The sequence below is a fragment of the Panthera uncia genome, chromosome A2, assembly GCF_023721935.1.
Source record: "Panthera uncia isolate 11264 chromosome A2, Puncia_PCG_1.0, whole genome shotgun sequence".
NCBI classification, from domain to species: domain Eukaryota; kingdom Metazoa; phylum Chordata; class Mammalia; order Carnivora; family Felidae; genus Panthera; species Panthera uncia.
Genome location: NC_064816.1, coordinates 35,106,488 through 35,126,510, shown reverse-complemented (window position 1 = coordinate 35,126,510; position 20,023 = coordinate 35,106,488). Strand labels below are relative to the sequence as shown.

At 40.7% G+C, this 20,023-nt stretch overlaps 1 protein-coding gene across 2 annotated transcripts in view; it reads left to right on the top strand.

The window, feature by feature from the left end:
* The window catches only part of FRMD4B (FERM domain containing 4B), a 323,328-nt gene that overhangs the window by 102,742 nt on the left and 200,563 nt on the right, over nt 1-20,023 (top strand). The window lies entirely within an intron of this gene.

The following is a 20,023-nucleotide window of genomic DNA, read 5'->3' as shown; positions in this document are numbered from 1 at the left end:
TTTGACACTGTCCATATTTGATTTGAGGGAGATTGATGTATAATGTGAAAAGTATGAGTTGTATCCAAGCAGAATGTACAACAGTTAAGGACAGCATTTACACAGTCTCTCAAAATGCTTCCTTGAGTGAAATAAACAGGTGGATTGCAATTTCCACGCACCAGCCCGGCTGGAGAGGACTATCCTTGAGCAGTCAAAGACATGGACTCAAGATTCTTGGTCTTCCACTGACCACTTCTATGACTGTGGTCAAAATGGCTCATCTTCCTTCACCTCCGTTTTCTTGGGTAGATGAGGATATGTGGACGAAATGAGTTAATATTATACAAAGCACTTGGGAGAATGGTGAGCACATAGAAAGTGCTCAATAATTAGTGGCTGATTTTATCCTTGAGTAAAGTGTCCTTCAGAGATGGAAATCTCTGTTGTTTTCTGTGGAGCAGAGAGGTGGAGGAGCCGAAAGGGTGCAGAGGAAGTGAAGGCGAATATGTCTCACCCTGGGCGCGTATGCACCGTCCACGCTGCTATCTTGGGAACCCACGAGCACTAGGAAGGATAAAAGAAAGCTGCAGGGTGCTCAATGTGTCTCTCAAACTCATAGTCACTTAGGTGCTTCGGGAACAATTGGAGAATATAAACTTAAGTGGTGTAGGATCTTAAATTACAAAGCAGGTCATCTCAGACTCTTGGCTGCAATCTGTAAGGCACGGTGTGATCCGGCCCTAGCCGGATTTATCTCCAACCTCTCCCACTTGCATTCTGGGCTCACTCATACCTTGTTCCTGACCCTTTCAATCACAACAGATCCTTTGCACACACTACCCGTGAGCCTTTGCACACACTACCCAGTGCAGCCTGTGTACTCTCTCTCCCTGCACCTGACTCCTTTGCACTTTCCTTTCTGTCTCAGACCTGTCTACTAAGAAGAACCACCGCCCCCCCCCCACCCATGACACTGTCTTCCAAAAATATCACTGTTACATTTGTTGTCATTCTCATCAACACTAACTTTGAGGGTCTTTTTGTCCATATCCTTGCAACAAGGGGCATTCAAAAATTTTCTCATCCTTGCCAGTCTGACAGGCGATGAGCTTGGCTATTTAAAGTAGGTATAAGTGGGGTGCCTGGGTGGCTCAATGGGTTAAGCGTCTGACTTCGGCTCAGGTCATGATCTCACAGTTTATGAGTTTGAGCCCTGCATCGGGCTCTGTGCTGACAGCTCAGAGCCTGGAACCTGCTTTGGATTCTGTGTAACCCCCTCTCTCTGCCCCTCCACCACTCGTGCTCTGTCTCACTCTGTCTCTCAAAAATAAATAAATGTTAAAAAAATTTTTTTTTAATTTTTTTTTTAAATTTTTTTTTTAACGTTTATTTATTTTTGAGACAGAGAGAGACAGAGCATGAACGGGGGAGGGGCAGAGAGAGAGGGAGACACAGAATCGGAAGCAGGCTCCAGGCTCTGAGCCATCAGCCCAGAGCCTGATGCGGGGCTCGAACTCACAGACTGTGAGATCGTGACCTGAGCTGAAGTCGGAGGCTTAACCAACTAAGCCACCCAGGCGCCCCTAATTTTTAAAAGAAAATAAAGTAGGTATAAGAAAGGACATACAGATAGGCAATGAGGGCAGAAGTTAATCATTCATTAACTTGTCATCAGAGCCTGTTTCCTTTAGGACACTAATTCTTAGTGGGGATTATTTTATTTGTGTACTCAGTTATTTTTCCTACCTTTCTTACTGGTCTGTACGTCCTATGAGGCTGGGATGATGTTTTCACAATAAGGTTCTGGGATCCTGGTCCAGCAACTGCTGTATCTGATGTACTTGAAAAACATTCTGGGAGTGAAAAAATGAATGAGAAGGACAGGGTCCCTGATCTCAGGAGCACAGGTGTTGTAATTGAGACAGATGATCGATTTACAGGACTAGAGATTCAGAATTAGAGCAAGGAGATAATCAATGGGTCTCACAAAAAAATTTGACTCATGGAAGCAGGAGAAAGATTCTTAACATTAACTGCACAGCACAAATAAGGACCAACTTAAATGGGTATAGGCCGTAGTGCCGGGCAGGGTGTTTCCCTTCAGTTGCTGGATTGTGTGGAGATGGGCGGGGTTCGAGGGTAGGGCTCAGGGCAGTGATCGGTTGCCCAACACTACGGAGAAAATTTTGTATTTTAATATTAAGTGCAGCTGCATGTATGCATTGCTATTGAATATCAGCCCTGATTATAGTATACCTTATTTAAATAACCAAGTGCAGGGGCGCCTGGGTGGCTCAGCCGGTTAAGCGGCCGACTTCGGCTCAGGTCACGATCTCACGATCCGTGAGTTCGAGCCCCGCGTCGGGCTCTGTGCTGACAGCCCAGAGCCTGGAGCCCATTTCAGATTCTATGTCTCCCTCTCTCTCTGCCCCTCCCCTGTTCATGCTCTGTCTCTCTCTGTCTCAAAAATAAATAAATGTTAAAAAAAAAAAAATTTAAAATAAATAAATAAATAAATAACCAAGTGCACCTGTCAAACTGGCAAGAATGAAAGAAGTTCTAAATACCCCTTGTGGGAAAGACATGGACAAAAAGGCTCTCATGATCACTGGCGATGAGACTGTCAACAGTGCCCATATTTTTGGAAGCTAACTTGGCAGTATTTGTCAAAATGTTAAATGCACATTCGCATTGACCAGATAATAGAACTTTTAAGAGTTTGTCTTCCAGACAAACTGGTCTGAATACAAAACACTGTATGCACAAGTACATTCGCTCTAGTGCTGTTTTAATAGCAAAAATATGGCAGCAGTTTATATGTCTACTAATAGAAGAGTAGTAAATAAGTGGTGGTATTTCCATCCAATAGGACAAGGTAGCCCCTGAAATGTATTAACTGAAAGGGGAAAAGCTCCTGAAATTGTGTATATTATGATCATGTCTGTCAAAAGCGAATGAACACAACTTAAGTGTCCATCAGCAGATGAATGGATAAACAAAATTTGGTCTTCGATGGAATATTCTTCCGCCATAAAAAGGAATGAAGTTCTGATACATGCTACAATATGCATAAATCTTGAAAACAGAGGTGCCTGAGTGGCTCAGTCAGTTAAGTGTCCAACTCTTGATTTCGGTTCAGGTCATGATCTCACGGTTCATGAGTTCGAGCCCCATGTTGGGCTCTGTGCTGATAGCACAGAGCCTGCTTGGGATTCTCTCCCTCTCCCTCTCTCCGCCCCTCCCCCACTCACATTCTATCTTTCTCTCAAACGAAATAAACATTAAAAAAGGGGAAAACAAAAAACGTGAAAACATTACAGTAAGTGACACAAAAGGACAAACACTGTATGATTCAACTTATATGAATTATCTGGACTAGGCAAATTCATAGAGCAAGTAGAGATTACCAGGAGTTGGGACAAGGGAGGAATGGGGCATTAATGATTAATGGGCTTAATGGGATTACTGTTTGGGGTGATGAAAAAGTCTTGGAAGTAAATAGTGGTGATGGTTGCACAACATTGTGAATGAAATTAACGGCAACAAATTGTACATTTAAAAATGATGAAAATGGCAGATTTATGTCATATCTATTTTATCAGAATTTTTTAAAACTTGAGAGAAAAAGTAAATGAGCAGACAAAAAATAAAAGCAGGCCCACACACACGTGTGCCCACAGGCACCATATAGTCTGGAAAGTTACCTTCAGATTGTTGACAGTGATTGTCTAACAGATGGAATTAGGGGCAGAGCAGAAGAGAAGAAAATTTTATCCCCTATCCTTGTATATTTTTTGCATTTTTCACAGTAAACATAGATTTTAACATTTTTTCAATTGAAGGGTTTTTTTTTAAAAAGTCATCCTGACCTGTGGTAAAACCCTAGAGTTGGTACCATTTTCCAGTTTATAACCAAAAACAATCCTGAAAGGTCTGTTTCCAATTGAATGTGCTCACATATAACATCCCTGTGTGTGCAATGTTTAACCTGGAGTGAGAATTTAATTACAGTTTAAAACAAGAAATAGTTTTCCTTTTCTAAATTAAACTACATCTTGTGGAAAACAGGCTCTCAATATAGAAAGAACTTGATCTTATCCCTCCCTCAAAGAAGACCAACTCCTTTATCTAGTAATTTCCTGCAAAGGAAACTGCTTCTATTTGTAGTTTTACATCCCCTTTGTTGGTAAAGCATCTAAGGCATGTTGGCTATAAAGTAATGAGACTTAATATCAGAACACCCAGAAGTTTTCATGCATAATAAGAGATTTTTTTAACCATGATAAAATTCCGTGAAAATAGCATTTGAATGGGTCATCCATTTTGCAAAATGTGTAAACCCTATAATGTAGTCACAGGTTCATATAAGTAAAGAGAATATATGGAAGGGCATGCACTTCATGTTGGAAACCTCAAGGAGATGATCTCATGAATGGTGTCAGATGAGTGGAGATTACTTACTTCTTTATATGCCTGTGCCATGTTTAATTGTTACAATTAAGGGCTTTCTAATAGCTTTATTAAGGCAGAACTGACCAGCAATCAAACTGCACATATTTAAAGGGTAAAATTTGAGGCGTGCCTGATGGCTCAGTCAGTAGAGCATGGGGGTCATGAGTTCGAGCTCCAGGTTGAGTGCAGAGTTTACTTTAGAAAAAAATAAAACAAAGTGTCAAATTTGAGGAAAACATGTTGTAACTCTATGAGGAGGGAGATGCTAACTAAACTTACCCTGGTAATAATTTCACAACGTGTGTATGTCCAGTCATTATGCTGTCCACCTTAAATTTACACAGAGCTGTATGTCAGTTATGCCTCAAGGAAACAAAAAAAGGCAAAGAGAAGGATGAGGGGGAAGATGAAACTGGCAAAATATTTTCAAATATAATTAAGAAAGAGGATCCTCTGAGAATTCTTAAGTGTCTTGCTTTTTGTTGCATGTTTAGCACTGCTTAGGCAATAAAATAAAGCAGCAGCTCAGAGCTGAGAAGCCAAAAAATAAAAAATAAAAAAATAAAGTGGGCAGCCTGATAAGTTTTGGCATATGTTTATACTCATGAAGCCATCACCATAATCAAGTTAATGAAAACATCCATCATTCTTCAGTCTCCTCACGCGCCTTTGTAATCTGTCCTTCCTGCCCTATCCCACTCCTCTCTTACCCCAGGCAACCACTGATCTTGTTTCTATCACTGTGTATTAGTTTGCGTTTCCTACAATTTTATATGAATGAAATCCTACACTACAAATTGTTCTGTCTGGCATCTTTCACTCAGCATAATTATTTTGAGATTCATCCATGCTGTACTGTGTATGATGTTCCATTCCTTTATATTGTTGAGTTGGATTCCATTACCTGAATAACCTCCATTTGTTGAGTTATTCACCACTGATGGGCGTTTGAGTTATTTCCAGTTTTTCACTATTACAAATAATGCTACCATGCATATTCATGTATAAGTCTTTATGTGAATATAGGCTTTCAGCTCTCTTGGGTAAATATCTAGGAGTAGAATGGCTGGATCCTATGGTAGGTATATGTCAGCTTTTTGAGAAATTGTCACACTGTTTTCTTAAGTGGTTGTACCAGTTTACATTCCCACCTGCCCTGAAAGAGAGTTCTAGTTCCTTCACCTTCTTATCAGTAGATGGTATGACCAGTCTTTTTCCATTTCATCCATTCTGATAGGTATGTAGTAATAACTCGTTGTGGTTTTAACTTGCTTTTCCCTAAAGACGACTGATGCTGAATATCTTTTCACATTCTAACTGGCCATCTGTATATTTTCTCAGTGAACTGATTCAATCTTTTGTGCATTTTTAAAAAGTCGGTGTTTTGTTTTGTTTTTTAAGTTTTATTTATTTAAGTGATCTCTACACTCAACATGGGGCTTGAACTCACAATCCCAAGATCAAGAGTCAGATGCTCTACTGACTGAGCCAGCCAGGCACCCCAGGTGTTTTGTTTTCTTATTGAATTTGAGAGTTCTTTATATATTCTGGATGCAAGTCCTTTCTCAGATGTCTGCTTTGCAAATATTTTCTCCCAGTATCTACCTTGTTTTCTCTTTTTCTGAATGGTGTCTTTTGAAGAGGAGAGGTTTTTTTGATGTGTTTACTTTGGGGGTTTTTTTGTTTGTTTAAAAAAAAATTTTTTTAATGTTTATTTCTTTTTCAGAGAGAGAGAGACAGAGTGTGAGTAAGGGAGGGGCAGGGAGAGAGGGAGACAGAATCTGAAGCAGGCTCTAGGCTCTGCGCTGTCAGCACAGAGCCCAATGCGGGGCTCGAACTGACAGACTGTGAGATCGGGACCTGAGCCAAAGTTGGACAGTCAACCAACCGACTGTGCCACCCAGGTGCCCCTTGATGTGTTTAATTTGTTTTAATTTGAATTATTACGGTGAGGGACATCTAAGGATATTTGTCAGCCCTCACAATTTTTACATTTAGATACCCTACACGATATCAAGCATATTAAAACTCACATGTATCCCACATTAAAGATAATCTTTTACTCTCTTCCCTTTTTAAGGACTTTTTTAATTCATTTTGAAATTATTTATTATAAGAAACTCATTTAGTTTATTATTGGCTATAGTTCTTCAGGATTCATCATGTATCCTTGATGATTCATACCAAGTAAAAAATGTAACTTGAAATTACTTTAAAACATAATGTAATTTAATATAAGCTACACTTTATCAACTAACAAAGTTTGACAATACATTAATTTTTGTAGATATTAATTTAAGTATTTATTACTTTAATTTGGATAGTTTTCTTTTCCGTAGTTAGAAGCCAGTAAGTTTGTTTGCTTATTTTTTAGCTCTGGAATATATGTAGCTTCTACAATTTGAAAAAAAACAGCCTGGTTAAAGTATGTTTAAGGAAAAATATAATAATTAATACATTCAAAAGCAAACAAATAACTTAAGCATGTTCTCTAGCATGTAATAGGCAATCATTAGGTGTGAGTAACCGGGTTTGAAAGAGATACCTGGAGACTGACTGGCATGCAGAACACTAAATGTTAAGGGGCTCCTGGGTGGCTCAGCCAGCTAAAAGCCTCGACTTCGGCTCAGGTCATGATCTCGTGGTCCGGGAGTTCGAGCCCCACGTCGGGCTCCATGCTGACAGCTCAGAGCCTGGAGCCTGTTTAATATTCTGTGTCTCCCTCTCTCTCTGACCCTCCCCCGTTCATGCTCTGTCTCTCTCTGTCTCAAAAATAAATAAATCTTAAAAAAGAAATTTAGAACACTAAATGTTGAGGAATTTGATGTGTTTCTGCTGGTACTCAAATTTCCTGCTGAAGTTTGGTTAAAACAAAGAAACAAACAGACTCTCTTTTGGCTCCGAAGTCTCACAAAATGATGGTTCTTATTTTTTAAATTTTCTTATTTTTAAAAATGTTTTTATTTCAAAATTATTGCATGATTTATGTAAAGATAGTCAAACAGGAAATGTATTTTATGATGTTGAATATTAAAGGCTCTCACTTCCATTCTTCAAAGTTAACTGTTAAACATTTTCTTTAATTAAAATAAATAGAAAACAGATGCAAGTTCTTTTATTCCCTTCAAAGCAAGAAATAACTTTAAAATCATCAAAGATATATACAAATATAGGAATATCTAAATGTCAAATGAATGATAGAGATTAAAATATGTGTCCTTCGTATGGAAGTCTGCTTGAAAACCATTTAAAAATGTTAAACGATCATTAGGAAAATGCAAATCAAATCCCATAATAAGATACCACTTCATCCATTAGAATGGCTATTATATATGTATTTTTAAAAAGTGCTGGTAAGGCTGTGGATAAATTGGAATCCTGTGCATTGGTGGGAATGTGAAATGGTGCAGTCACTGTGGGAAACAGTATGGCCATTCTTCAAAAAAAAATTGAACTAGAATTAGAGTGCCTGGGTAGCTCAGTTGGTTAAGCGTCCGACTTTTGATTTGGGCTCAGGTCGTGATCTCATGGTTTGTGAATTCGAGCCCTGCCCTTGACATGCTCTCACTCCTCCTCTCTCTGCCCCTCCCCTGCTCACGCTTCCCCTCGCTCTTTCTCTCTCTCAAAATAAATAAACATTAAAGAAATTTTTTGAAATAAAAAATGTTAAGCTAGAATTACCATATGATCCAGCAGTCCACCACTGAGTGTATACCTAAAAGCATTGTAAGCGGAGACTTCTTGAACAGATACTTGTACACCATATTCATAGCATTACTCACAACCACCAATGGTAGAAACAAGCCAAGCATCCATTGACAGGTGAATTGATAAACAGAATGTGGTCTATACATACAATGGAATACTATTCAGCCTTAAAAAGGAAGAAAATTCTGGCACATGGTACAATATGGAAGAACCTTGAGGACTTTATGCCGAGTGAAACAAGCCAGACACAGTAGGACAAATATTGTATGATTCCGTTTATATGAGGTTCCCAGACTAGTCAAATTCATAGAGACAGAGGTGGAATAGTGGTTGCCACGGGCTGGGGGGAAGGGGAAAATGAGGAGTCACTGCTTCATGGCTACAGAGTGGCATTTGGGGATGACGAAAATGTTCTGGAGAAGGATGGTGATGATGATTGTCCAACAATATAAATGTACTTACTGCCACAAAACCCTACACTTAAAAATGGCTAGAATGGTAACTTTCATCTCACATGTGTTTTACCACAACTTCGAAATAACATTAAGAGGAAAAATTTCCGAATGTTTCCAAATAAAAAAAAAAATAGCTAAATTACCACCCTAATGCACTTTAGTGATAGCCAAAATTTCCTAATGGTCTCATGGCCCAAAATGAAAGAGCAATATTTTCAAAGGGAAAAAAATTATTTTCCTTTTAAGTGATCCTTTAAATGATACTTCTGACTTTAGTAGTGCCGCTTCAGAAAGAAATTACCAGCCACCTCACAGGCATTCTTTAAAGACTTTACACATATTAACTCATTTAATCTTCAACACAGCTACGAAAGGCCGTTATTTCCATTTCAGAGATGAGAAAGGATGTGGAGAACAGAGAAGTTATGTAACATGCCCAAGGTTACACAGTTGGTGAGAGGTAAAGCTGGCTGTCAAACCCTGGAAAGATGGTTCTAGAGCCCACAGTGCTCTGAGCCACTACGTTTTCCCATCTAGTAGTATAGGGGAGCTGTCTATATACTGGGGGAGCATGCCTAGAATTTCTACCGGGTGGTTATACCTGGAAAGCTTAAGAGTATTGATACTCTTTTAGCTTTTCTTCAGTAAAAGCTTGTGCCTTGAAATATGTAAATAATTTATCTCCAGCTGGAAATTATTCTTCAACATTTACCTGGCTTTTTAGTAATGCCAATCTTGAAGGAGGTGCAAGAAAATGCTATACACAAAAATGTAAGTTTTCTAAGCTTTATCAGGGAAAAAGCTCTGGAAAGAATATCTCCATATTGAAAGAAGATTCTTATATTCTTTCTTTCATCCTAAGATTCATGCTTCCCACAACCTTACATTAATTTAAAAAATAATCATGTTTATGTTCAAACAAATTTAGGATATGGTGAATTACAAACAGAATTTCTTTACTGTGGGACTTCTTAGGGATTAACATACTAATAAACATTGTGTTGGGACTCCTGGATGGCTCAGTGGGTTAAGCATCTGACTCAGCTCAGGTCATAATCTCACGGTTCATGAGTTTGAGCCCCGCATCGGGCTGTTTGCTTACAGCTCAGAGACTGGAGTCTGCTCCGGATTCTGTCTCTCTCTCCCTCTGCCCCTCCCCCACTCACCCTCTTGTCTTTCTTTCTCAAAAATAAATAAACATTAACAATTTTTTTTAATATTGTGAATTTCCAAGAAAGGGAAATCATATGTATTATGTTAAATAATATATTAGTATATATTATATAATATACAGTTGTTTCCCAGGGTTCTTTTACCACTAGTGCTCCCATGGAAGAGCATGAGCAGTTGAGTGCTTCCTGGAACACTTTTGGGAATCTGGGACATAACTAGGGATTTTCCAAATCTACCACCAGGGGGCACTCCCCTCCCATTTATATTCTGACAAACATTGGCCAAAACTTTATTTTCCCTCAGCACCCATGAGACAGGCAGACATTTTGAAGCAGACTTTGCTAAAACCTTTCAAATGATGAAGAAAAGAAATAAGAAAAATGAGAAGTTCTATAGTCACACTTCCCAAATCCATGAGGCTGAGCTGAAGAAATAGCAAGTCTGCTAAACTCTCCTGGGCCAGTATGGAATACAAGTTGTCAGCCATATTGCTTGCCTTTTTCCACTCCTGTTTCTTAGCCAAGTGACCTGTCTGTCATCTTGACACCCAAGAGCATCTATGGGCTTACCTTCTCACATCTGAGGATAAATCCCATAGACCTTAATGTTTTCACAGGTTAAATTATTCTCTAATTTAAATTTCCCAGGTCTGCACTGTGATCTTTCCTCTCAGTCCTGGCTGGCAGTTCTGAGGTACCTCTGTGGTGGTGAACCAATATGGCAGTTCCATGAATATTCTAGTCATGATTAAATGTGCAGTAAATGTGTCACCCTCATGTCGCTTGCCAGGGCACACTTTATTAATCAGCAAAGCATGCTTTCTTTGTAAAACTCAGAACCAGTCCCACAGTCCTTCCTGACACTGGGCCCCAGGCAGGCATTACCAATGGGTTGCTGTTAATGAGAATGGAAGAATCCTTTCATCCAAGCTTAGGATATAAATTCCACCTACCTCTGGAACCTTCTGTGTTGACTCTCTCAGATGAATGTAATCTCTGGTAGCCTCTACTGAAAACACAGACACAGACACACACACACGTTTTAAAAAGCCTATTTTGGGGGCACCTGGGTGGCTCAGTCAGTTGAGCGTCTGACTCTTGGTTTTGGCTCAGGTCATGATCTTACAGTTCGTGGGTTCAAGCCCTGCGTTGGGCTCTGTGCTGACAGTATGGAGCCTGCTTAAGATTCTCTCTCTGCCCCACCCCCACTTGTGCACATGCTCTCTCAAAATAAATAAACTTGAAAAAAAAAATTTTAAGTCTACTTTAGCTCCACAATAATGAAAGTCTCCATTATAAGCCCATCTGAGCCTTATCCATACCTTATCCATAGAGCACTGGAAAGATACTGTACCTTATTGGAACAGGAGGCTTGTTACATCCCAGCACGTGCCAGAGGCTTAAATTTGGCCCATTCTGTTGTTTAACTTCTGACTGATATGGATATCATGTGCTTATGCCTCATTTTGATTAGCATGTCCTTGGAGTTGACTTTGTACAAGCTGCTCAGGAAATAGCCTCTGCTCTCTGTCGAACTTTAGCAAGTATCAGGCATTAAAAGGCCTAACCTGTTATGGTAGGCTTTGAAATGAATTGTCATCTTTCAGGTGTTTTTTGTTTTTGTTTTTTTTTTCTTTTAGCATTCACAAATAAGAAGGGCAATACTTTGTAGTCACTAAGCTTGAACTCTGGAATTAGATGGGGTTCCACTCTTTGCTGCCTACTTAATTATTTTAGAGCCTTTGGCGAATTTCTCCTTCACCGCTCCAAACCTCCTGAAAAATAGAGGCAATAATAATACCTCTCGTGTTGTGGTTCATTTATAAAATTAACGTTATTGTGTATCTATTTTGTACCATGATTGGGTGGATTTAATGGAATGGGACATGTAACTAATTCACTTATTAAATGATACTATTGTTCTTATTCCTCTTCTAAAGCACTGGTGTTTCAGCCGAAGCCCTCATGAAAGGTGGGGGCAAAAGATGGCCCTGGTTCTTGAATTCCAAGTTGATTAGAGATGAAATGTAGGTGGTAGACCAGCAGTCAATATTTAATTTTAAAATTGTGCACGGGAGGTGAACTTTCCGCAGTGGCCAGCGGGGTGCGCTGTGTGAACAGAGTACGCGACTGCCACAGCCGGGACAAGGTCGCGCTTGCCCTCAGGGGAATGGGGCTCAAAATGGTGAGCAAGTTCAACTGAACCGCCAATTCTCTAGCTTCTGTTTCCTGCTGAATTGAACTCCGTCCACATTCTAATGGCAGCAGAATTGATTCACGTGTACTCGATGTCCTCTCTGACCAATACTGCTTTTGCAAAGAAAGCGATGTGCTTGGGGAAGCGTGAGGAGAAAGTGACACTGATACATTGGCTAATTGTTAAGAAAGCATTATGGAAATACTGTAAATGAAAAATTGACTACTGAGGAGAGATGATAACACTGTGGAAAATAATAAGACAAGGAAATCTTGGAAAGCACTAGTTCATCAGCCACTTTCCTACTGTTCAAAGTCACAGTCTGGCCACAGTGGCCAAGTTCTAAGGACCAAAAGGTGAAGTTTTTATTGACAGCCTCTATGATTTCTTATATTGTTTTTATTTGATTTGTGATTTAGAATCTCACATTCTTTTAGTCTTGCCTCTTGAAATCAGCTTCAGAAAGCAACCCAGTCACCTGAGCAAATTTCAAATTTATCTTTTTTTTTCCAAAAGAGCTGTTTTTATTCCAAATATGAATTTCCACATTGGGACTTACAGTATTCAGCTTATGTCTTACATCAATTACATTGTATTATAAAAATAATTCAGCTTCTGACATTTGGATAAAAGAAATATTGTATCTTGTTATATAATATTTATTCTTGATTATCAGTGAAATCAAGGTTTTTTTTCTTGTATTTACTGGCCATTTGTATCCCTTAGGAAGTTGCATATTCCCATCCTTCTTTTTCCATTGATTTGTTTTTTACATTAATAGATTAATGGGGCACCTGGGTGGCTCAGTTGGTTAAGCATCCAACTCTTGATTTCAGCTCAGGTCATGATCTCACAGTTTGTGGGACCAAGCCCTGCATCAGGCTCTGTGCTGACAATACGGAGCCTGCTTGGGATTCTCTCTTTCCCCCTCTCTCTCTGCCCCTCTTGTTTGTGCTCTCTTGCTCTTACTCTCAAAATAAATAAATAAAGTGAAAAAAAATTGATCAAGAAGGAAATCATTGATTTGGGGGTGACGGACCATAGTACAAACAGTGGGTCTTAATAATACAGTCCTGATCACAAAACAATTCCACAATATTGGAGAAGGTGAATTCTCAGCTTCTGCCTAAATTTTAGAGTTAAGTGTTGTGTCTTGACTTCTCTCTCCCACTTGGTGTCAGTCTGGAGCTCACAGATGGCTGTTTCCTCTTCTTCAGAAGAAGGTGTGTGCAGTCTTGGTGAGCCCTGTGGCAGGTGCAAAGTGCTTGGAGAGAAGGAGTCTTCCACATTCCATGCAGAGCCCCATAGAAGAGGTGGGTCGTGCTGCTTGGCCATCCTCCTTGAGAGAAGGCACCAGGGGCATTTGTCTGTGAAGGAGCACAGCTCAGCCTACGAAAGGGAGGTGCATAATTCCTTCATCAGCCTGGGCAGTGATTGGATTATAATCATTTCTGTATCTTGCACTTGGGGCAAGTGTTGGTTGGGATGATGGTAGAATAAATTACCAGGGACTCCATCTGCCGAAATATCATTCAGGTAGTTGAGTGCTTTCACAGACAACAGTTTTGAGATTAAATTTAATGATATTTAGTTATGAAAACATTTGCGATATTCAAATTTGTGATATAATAACAAAGTGCTTATTAATGCGTTCAAAAGCAAGATCTGATGTACCATAATTTCAAACTAGTCAGGAGTGTATACAATATTTTGGGATGTAAGTAACCACATAATGCTATCGAAGACTTTCTCTGATTTCTACTGAGGCTGAGTGATGGGTTCTGCTAATATTTACGTAGTTTGTTACTCATATTCATAACTGAAGAAATGCTCCTTTTTAAGTAGACGTTAGTGAAAAAAAATTATAGATGTAATTTTTACACTTATCCAAGTTCCATTCTTGAATCCTGTAGAAGGATGCCCTGGGGATCAAGGACCCCTGACTGAAATCCCTTGGTCTCCAGGCCGGTGGGGGTTGGTGCTGGTCGGGACTGGTGCTGACTACACAGGGGTATGGAGGATGATAGAACTGTTCAGTCTTGGATATGATGGTAGTTAAAGTACTATTTATTTTTATCAAAAACGAGGAATGCCGCATATGAAAGTTAGAACTCAAAGAGAGAGAGAGGGAGGGAGAAAAGAAAGGAGGGAGGAAGATGGAGAAATGGAAAAGGAGAAAGAGTGGTTATGACTTGAATATTGCTGCTAATAGAAGCAGCCATTGTAAACTGTCCACAATTATCCAGTGCTTTCTTAAGAGGCAGTGTGGTGATAACGGTCAAGGAAAAGGACTCTGGAATGAACCTCCCCGAGTTTAAATCCTGGCTCTGCCAGTTATTTGCTGTGACCCAGGGCAAGTTACATGACATCGCTCTGTCTCAGTTTTATCATCTTTAAAATGAAGATGGTAATAAGTCTGCCTACCTCATATGATTATTTGGGGGATTAAATGGGTTAATATATTTAAAGTTGCTTATTAGAATAGTGCCTGGCGTATATTAAGCACTATAATGTCATCTAATATTTAGAAATGCTTGAGGAAGAGGCCAAGGTCATAAAGAAGAGCTCAGTCAATGCCAGGGTTTACATCAGCAATCATAGAAAGACTGTTCAGTCAGGAGAAGTTAGTCATTAACAAAAAATGTCCGTGTTTATGTGTTCAGAAGACACATCGGCTTACTTGTTAATATTCTTCTAAATGCATTTGCAACTTCTTTTTTTTTTGGCTCTGCCTGCACCTCACCTCTCAGATGTATCAACTCCCAACATCCTCTTCCTTTTCCAAATAACTTCCCCTGCTGGCCCACCTCACATGATGTGTTTCCAGAGGACAAAGCCAGTGCATTTTTTGCAACATTTGCAAATGAAAATCATACCCATAATAAAGGCTCCAGGTCTCCCATAAAACCCTGGTTGACTTAACGATGAATACTTAGGTTTAGGTTGTTAATTATGATTGATATTTAGTATCATTCAGATAGTCTCTAAAACTGTGTTGGATGTTTACAACATGGCAAAACGTTCACCTGCCAAGTCTCTTAACAGAATCCTGCTGGGATTTTAGTCTTGGGGTGTTTTACCACTAGAAGCATAGTTTGTGAGCTTTCAAATCATCTACAAGTGAAGAATTTATTGAAAATAGGTTTCTATGACATATACCCAGGCAACAGCCCATTTATCTGGAGAACCAGAAACTAGGGAATCATGGACACCTAAAATCATGAAATAACCCAAAAACTTCATTTGAAGTAGTTAAAACTGGGACACCTGAGTGGCTCAGCCGGTTAACATCCGACTTCAGCTCATGTCATGATGTCACAGTTGGTGGGTTCGAGCCCCACATCAGGCTCTGCGCTGACAGCTGAGTGCCTGGAACCTGCTTCGGATTCTGAGTCTCCCTCTCTCTGTGTCCTGTCCCCCTGCCCCCACCCTCCACCCCTGTTCATTCTCTCTCTCTCTCTCTCTCTCAAAAATAAACAAGCAAACAAACATTAAAAAAAATAATAGTTTCAACCTTCTTCAGTAAGCCTTAAAGGCTTAAAGCCTTAAAGGCAATTTATAAGGAGAAAGGATGGGAGATCACCACAGCAACTTCTTTTTAACGTCAGTAAAAATATAGACAGCCAGTTCTTATTTTTTGTGGTAGTTAGGTTGTAGAAAGTTGCCTTGAGTACCAAATTAGCAAATGCTGAACCAGCTCCTAGGGGAAATACAGGGTTAGACTCTGATGAATCTCTGGTCACAACATCCTCATCAACCAATCAATACATAACCTTGTTTTATGTGTGTTTCTGTTTGAAGACACTTTATTTACTGTATATTGTGGCTCCATTATCATTGAACTCATAGCCAACAGAACTGGAGCTTATGCCTGAATGAAACTTATCCAATACACCCATTTTCTGAATAAGGCACATCGCAGTTTTCTTATGCTTAGGAACTCTCACCAGCATTTCAAGGCTATGCTTTGGGACCATTTAAAACAGCAAAGTCATGGGGCGCCTGGGTGGCTCAGTCGGCTAAGCGTCCGACTTCAGCTCAGGTCACGATCTCACAGTTCATGGGTTCGAGCCCCGCGTCAGGCTCTGTGCTGACAGCTCAGAGCCTGGAGCCTGTTTCAGATTCTGTGTCTCCCTCTCTCTCTGACCCTCCCCCGTTCATGCTCTATCTCTCTCTGTCTCAAAAATAAATAAACGTTAAAAAAAAAAATTTTGAAACAGCAAAGTCACCAACAAAAAGCCCAAAAGTGCAAAAAACACGGAGCTAAAAAAGACCATGTAAAGGACACTGGTTTACAGTCTGTGCACTGAAATAAGAAGGCAGGGTGTCATCTTGTTTGACCTTAGCTAAGGCCTCGCTCCGAGGGTGACTCACATTTTTTGCCCCTCCGTACATGTCTGAGAATGACTGCAAATGCAGCATAAGTTTGATCTTGGGGTGGCGAGTAAATTTTAGCAAGTAGATGAATTTGCGAATATGGAATGCATGAAGAAGGAAGATCGATTCTATTCATAAGAAAAAGAACAAAAAAGAACCTATGTGGTCTGTTCCTCCATTCCCGAACAGCATCAGCTAAGTATAGAACGCACATTGGATAAATGCCCAGTGAATCATATGCCTGTGCCAGAGTGCAACCCTCCCTGGCTCGAAGCCCACCCATCTCTCCATCACAGAGCCTCCAGAACTTGGTTAGGGGTGAGCAGACTCCAGCCTGTGGGCCACATCCCGCATGCTGTTTTGGTATGGTCCCAAGCTAAGAAAGGGTTTTTTTTCTCTTTTACTAGGGAAGACCATTTCTTGGCCCTTGAAAATTATATGAAATTTAAATGTTGGTGTCCAGAGGTGACGTTGTATTGGAACATTGCCCACACCCATTTGTGTATGCACTGTCAATGACTGCTTTCATGTAATGAGCCAGTGGTATACCTCTGCCACAGAAACTGTGCGGTCCCCAAGGCTGAAAAGATTTCCTGTCTGGTTCTTTATAGAAAAGTTTAATGACCGGTGATCTAAAACAGTGCTAGTGGGGGGCGCCTGGGTGGCTCAGTCGGTTGAGCGGCCGACTTCGGCTCAGGCCATGATCTCGCGGTCCGTGAGTTCAAGCCCCGCGTCGGGCTCTGTGCTGACAGCTCAGAGCCCGGAGCCTGTTTCCGATTGTGTGTCTCCCTCTCTCTCTCTGACCCTCCCCCATTCATGCTCTGTCTCTCTCTGTCTCAAAAATAAATAAACTTAAAAAAATAAATAAATAAAACAGCGCTAGTGGTCACAACGTAGGGTCTTCCACAGGCAGCTAAAAGCTCTGTGTGGCAATAAAACTTTATCTAGTAGAGGAGGAGTAAGTTTTAGGCAACAGAAAAGAGGGTTTTCCCTTCCTCCGTCCCATGTCCTCCTTTTCAGACAAGGTTAGATTTCAAATCACTGTTAATGAAATGATTCAAGGATTTACCTGACATGTTGAAGCAAACTAGAAACTATCAGGCCGTTCCTGTTAACAAATCTGTTGAAACTGATTTAAATGTAAGTGACGGAAATTCATCAAGGAGAAGAAAAAATGATCACACCAATCTTTTTGTGTTAGAATTGTGCACTGAAATTCCAGGATCTTTGTTTCCTGTCAATTCAGAAAGTACAATTCATTTTATTTTGTCTTTAGTTGGAGTTTGCCTAGCTGAAAGTTGTCTTAGAGATCATTTAGACCCAGACAATGCAAGAGAATTTTCTGCATGGTTGGGCATGATCTATGTCTGTGTTATCCAATATGCTAGCTACTAACGCACATGGCTGTTGAGCATTTTAAATGTGGCTGGTATGACTGGGAAACGGAATTTTTAATTTTGGTTCAGTTTTAATTAAGCTGAAATAACCACATGCACCTTATAAACAGGTTGTATTCAGATTCAGTATCACAAACTGGCCAGCAAAATTACCTGAAGTTTGCCTTGAATAGGGTTTTTAAGGAGTTTGGATTTGTTGCCAACACTTAAAGATTAGGGGATTTTATATAAAGGCCTCAATTCTGACTTCTTAGGGGAAATTGATGTATCTGGAGACACCAGGGATGCCCTTTCTGGACAGGACGTGGGATCTCCAGTCCCCACTGCTCCCTGTTGTCTTATACTTAGCCTGCTACATCATTATCATTACCTTCTTGGTCTCTCTTGGCATATGAATGTGCAATTGCTCATCTGATTCAACCCCCAAGTTTTCATATGGGAAACTACAGCCCAGAGATAGTAAGTGCCTTACCCAAAGTCATTTGGTAATTAATGGTTGGACTCACCTCCGAACCCAGGCCCCTGGGCAGTGCTGTCTGTACTCCGGGGCTCTGATTGAAATTTCTGGGTATGGATGTGCAGTGGGACAGGGGGTACCATGGGTGTGTCTGAGCTGCACTCACAAGCTTCATCCTCCACTAGTTCCAGGCCATGGAGAGGTTGGACATTGGGTGAGTGAGGTCTCTGCTTTCCTCCCATCTGGGCTGACTCAGTGAGAGTCACAATGGGCAGTGAGGGCGTGGAAGGATTATAGGGCTGAACTTTCCCTGGCCGTTTTCCTCTCTAACTTCCTGTCTCATTGTTTACCTTTGACATTTCCAAAGTTGTCGGTGAGGGTGCATCTGAGAACCCATTGTTGCCTCTTATCCTCCCTTGTTTCTCTGCAGTTCCTTTGCTGTTTTGGATCCACCTTTCTTTTTCCAAAGGGCTTTTGACTTACCTCTGAAGTCCTAGTCAATTAATTCTTGGGCCAAAATACTTAGTTGCACAAAAAAAGGTTTGAAATAGTCTTTCACAATGTGAGAGTTAAATTTTATTGGGTATTTCCCTATTCTCTTGTCCTGTTCAGGTCAGGACTAATTCAGAAAGAAGAGGTTTAGCTTAGTGACTTTGGGAACATACTTACCTGGATTTGAACATATTTACCTGCTTTGCCAGTTACCAGGTCCCTAACGTTCGGGGAAAATCCCTTAACCTCCTGGGCCTGAATTTCCTCAAATGTCAAAGTACCTACTTCATAGGGCTGTGGGTGAGGAATAAATCTGATAATGAATGTAAGGTAGAAAGCATGACACCTGTGACATAATGATTGCTCCATAGATGGAAAGGATGGGAGCATTCATTTTCACCATGTCACTTTCCATAGATTTTACATTCTTTCTCTAGAGAGGGATCCGCTGGGTTCATCAGGCCACATGCCTTCGGAAATCCCTCCCTAGGGTCACCTTGTTTATCAGCTCAGCAGATTGGGGCGGCTGGGTGGCTCCGTCGGTTAAGCATCCGACTTCATCTCAGGTCATGATCTCACAGTTTGTGAGTTCGAACCCCGCGTCGGGCTCTGTGCTGACAGCTCGGAGCCTGGAGCCTGATTTGGATTCTGTGTCTCCTTCCCTCTCTGCTCCTCCCCAACTTGTGCTCTGTCTCTCTCTGTCTCTCAAAAAATAAATAAATGTAAAAACAAAAAAATTTGTAAACTCAGCAGATCAACTACCTTGACTCATTTTAGCCCCAAGCATTTCTTCCCACAGCTCATTCTCCAAGTTCTGCTCCATGCACTCTGCGTGGAAATTTCCGTTTACTACTTGATTCCTGACTTAAAAAGCCCTCTTCCCACCTTTTTCCAGTGTGGAGCTGGCATTCAGATGCATCTGCCATGTTGCTTATGGGAGAATGGGCATCTGTGGTTCTTGACTGCCCAGTATCTAATCCTTCCTCTTCTCATAAGAGAACCCCACCCAACTGGCCTTCAGGCTCAAGGAAGGCTGGCTGCTCCCTCAGTCTTTTCTGGTGTGAAGTTCAGACATGTGACTCAGGTCTGGCCAGTCAGAGCCAGAGAAGAAGAACTGAATGACTCATGTTGGAATTATTAGGAAACAGAATCTCTTCCCACAGGAGTTGCTAAACTAGCTGTGTGTAAGTTTGGTCCTGCTAGTGGCCACCTCTGGCTCCACTGAGAAGCCAGAGGGAGATCAACACTGAGGAAACAGAACTGGGAGACCGAGAGGGACACGGCCCAGAGCTTCAGTGCCTGAAGGCAGATACCTTTGGTCTTTCCAGATGTGT